This window comes from Hypanus sabinus, chromosome 31, assembly GCF_030144855.1.
Source record: "Hypanus sabinus isolate sHypSab1 chromosome 31, sHypSab1.hap1, whole genome shotgun sequence".
Taxonomy (NCBI): Eukaryota; Metazoa; Chordata; class Chondrichthyes; order Myliobatiformes; family Dasyatidae; genus Hypanus; species Hypanus sabinus.
Genome location: NC_082736.1, coordinates 17410051 through 17413445, shown reverse-complemented (window position 1 = coordinate 17413445; position 3395 = coordinate 17410051). Strand labels below are relative to the sequence as shown.

General features: G+C 43.1%; 1 non-coding gene across 1 annotated transcript; it reads right to left on the bottom strand.

Annotated features, from left to right (window-relative positions):
* Positions 1-334: 334 nt before the first annotated feature.
* Positions 335-408, bottom strand: trnan-guu (transfer RNA asparagine (anticodon GUU)). Its single transcript has one exon. It is a non-coding gene; the product is annotated as a tRNA-Asn (tRNA).
* Positions 409-3395: the final 2987 nt, after the last annotated feature.

The following is a 3395-nucleotide window of genomic DNA, read 5'->3' as shown; positions in this document are numbered from 1 at the left end:
GCATTATTATCCTCTGTTGCTGAGTGTATTCACAGTCTGGGAGTTTGGCTGTCCTGACTTTTACTCTCTGTATTGTGTTGTGGTTGATCTGGAGTTGCTGTTGTTTTTTCTTGTGTTGTGGGGCTTGGGGAGGACACTAAGCTTACTTGTCTTTAATTCAGGTGCTTTTTATTTTGCTAAATTCTCTTCCTTTGTAGTATATTGTTATTGTGTGCTTAATTTTGCATTGTTTTAATGTTCCTCATTGGGATTTGCGGTTTTTAATTTGTAAAATGTTTTGAAAAACTAATAAAAAAAATTGGAAAAAGAAATAAATAAACTACTGGATCACTAGCGTCCCTGGGTGGGGTCAAACCACCAGCCTTTCGGTTAACAGCCGAACGCACTGACCGATTGCGCCACAGAGACGACTATTTAAAAGAGTACGAATAAATGACAAATTCTAATTGAAATGCGACTTCTTGTTATTGGTGCATAGTGTTTTAAAAAAGCAAAGTTGAATACCTGCTGCCACCAACAGAGAACATAGCAGAGGATGGTTTCGATCCATCGTCCTCTTGGTTATGGGCCTAGCACGCTTCCGCTGAGCCACTCTCGTACAGGAAGTCTAATCAGTTGTTGAACTGTGAATGCAGCGCTTTTTTATGTGTATGTATGCATGTGTTTATGTCTGTGTCTGTATCTGTACATGTCAAAGTCTGGGTCTGTGCCTGTGTCTGTACATGACTGTGTCTGGTTCTGTGTCTGTACATGTCTGGATCCATTCCGACTTTTTCCCGTTTCATACTCACGTTCTTCACTTTCTTTTGGTGATTCCTTGTTTCTCCTCTTTCTCGTTTTCTCCACCTTCCCTACTCTCTGACTCACCCAGTTATTATCTCTCTGCCGTTTATGCTATATCCGTCTTGCACCTCGTTCCCGATATTTCGCCCATGAAATGCGTTTTACATCATTTAATTGTCCAGACGGACAATTCATCCCACTGGTCGGCTTGTTTTTTAAAATAAATAACGACGTTTTAACCTGAGGTGCCATTAACTTCCTAATCCTGTCCTGATGATTGAATGACTGTCGGAGTTCCTTCAGTGTTGAACTAACAGATCAACTAGTGAAGCAGAACTCCCGACATTAATGTGCTGCAAACGCTGACATCAAGTGCAACAATTCCTCCGCCGGGATTAACTGTTACTCTCATGTTCAGACCATCATAGCCGGACCGGTTAGTGACAGATGGGGAGATGTGGAGGATCGCTGATGCTCCGCCCCTCCCTGCCACACGGGGCTGTTTTTCCATTCCAGCACCAAAGCTGTGTAACTGATACAGTAAAGGTCGGGATTTAACTCTCCCACGTAGGACGGTGTAAAGACAGACTGGCAGTTGCTTATCCCGTGGCCAGCTGAGTTACTCCAGCATTTTGTGAATGTTGCTCTGAATTTCGCCATCTGGGATTTCCCGCCGATTTTTCAATTCACAGGTACCAACCTGGATTTCGTTACATGCAAGCATACGATTTCTCATTGAAATATATCCGGGTTGTCAAACGTACTGGAAATCCTATTTCTGAGTCACCGAGCACAAAGAGCGAACATTGAAAGGTAGAAAACACAAGTCGGAGGGGATATCCAGCTTCTCCAGCCTGCCCCCTATTCAATCCGATGCTGCCATGATTTCTCGATTTTCCGGTAATGCCCCCTCCCCTTCACCATTCCTCATTTCCTTTTCCGTCTCTCACCTTATCTCCTCGCCTGCCCATCGTCTCCCTCTGGAGCTCCTCCTCCGTTTGGTTTCTTCCATGGCCTTCTGTCCTCTCCTATCAGACTCCCTCTTTTCTAGTCCTGTATCTCTTTCGCTAAACAACTTCCCAATTGTTTGCTTCGCCCCAGCCCCTCCCAGATTCACCTAGCACCTTGCTGCTCCCTTTCCTCCCTCCACCTTTTAATTCTACTTTTACTCATCTTTTTTTTTCTCCAGTCCTGCTGAAGAGTCTTGGCCCGAAAACTCGAATGTTCTATTTTCCATAGATGCTGCCTGGCCTGCTGAGCTCCTCCAGCATTCTCTGTGTGTTGATCAGTGTCTTCTATCTCACTTACCAAAATATGCTTTCTCGTAGCATCTTCCCAAATCTTTGATTGTACATATTCTGAGAAATGTTCTTATATTGCAAAAATAAAATTCTGATTGATTAATTGATTAAACGCTATTAGCACATACCAAAACAAGCCACAGAAAATGTAAGTTAAAGACCCTTTTTGAGTAAAGAAATTGTTATTTTCCCTCTCAGAGGCAGACTCTTGATATGAGCTGTTTGTCTGGTCTTGGAATGAGTTCCCAAACATTAAATTAATATTATACCAGAGATTGACTGGTACAGAATGAACCCCACACTCTCACACTGTACCAGAGACTGACAGGTACAGGAGGAACCCCACCCTCACACTGTACCAGAGATTGCCAAGTACAGAATGAAACCTGCACTTCGATACTGTTCAGAGACTAATGTGTGCAAATGTTTTTGATTTGCCTATTTTGTGAACCGTACTCAAATTTACTGCTAAACCCTGCACCATGCCTCCTTGTTACCTCTTGAATAAATCCACCCATCACGTGACCGTGACCAGTCTCTGCCTTTCGAACATGGGATTAAACTGTACCCGTGTCGTCTCAAAATGAAAGCTAACACTGTATTTGCCACCTTACTCCCAACTCAGCTGCAAGCCAGCATTTGGGGAATCCTGTACAAGGACACCCCGCTCCATTTGTACCTCTAATGTTTGAATTTTCTCCTATTTAGAAAATCAATTACTTAGAGATTACATTGTTTGTAATATAATGCTTAGTAATGGAGTCTGACGTCATGTTAAACACTGAAATCAGGCCAGTTGACTGTTACTCACTTCTGTTCCTGAAAAAAATGTGGAGATATTTGCAATTTTCCACTGTCCGGAAACACTTCTGTGTCTAGTGATTCATGAAAAGTAGCCACTAATGCTTCCACCACCCGTTCAGCTACTCTTTCATAAGTTCATGTACTTCATGCCACGGCCAGATACTAGACTCGATGGCCTGATGGCCTACTCCGGCTCCTATTTCTTACCTCTTTTTTCTATAATACTTTACACTTTGCTTTATAATGCTTCGTTCTGGTGTGTGTGTGTGTGTGTGTGTGTGTGTGTGTGTGTGTGTGTGTGTGTGTGTGTGTGTGTGTGTGTGTGTGTGTGTGTGTGTGTGCGCGCGCGCGCGCGCGAGCGCTAGTAGGATGTAGTGTGCGGTGCTCAATGCCTTTATTGTATCTTCATTACACAAAACCGAGCCAGGGATTTTTTTGTCTCCAGGCGACAATCCCATGATATTATATTTTAGAATCTGTGTTAGATAAATATTTTGTATAGGGAGT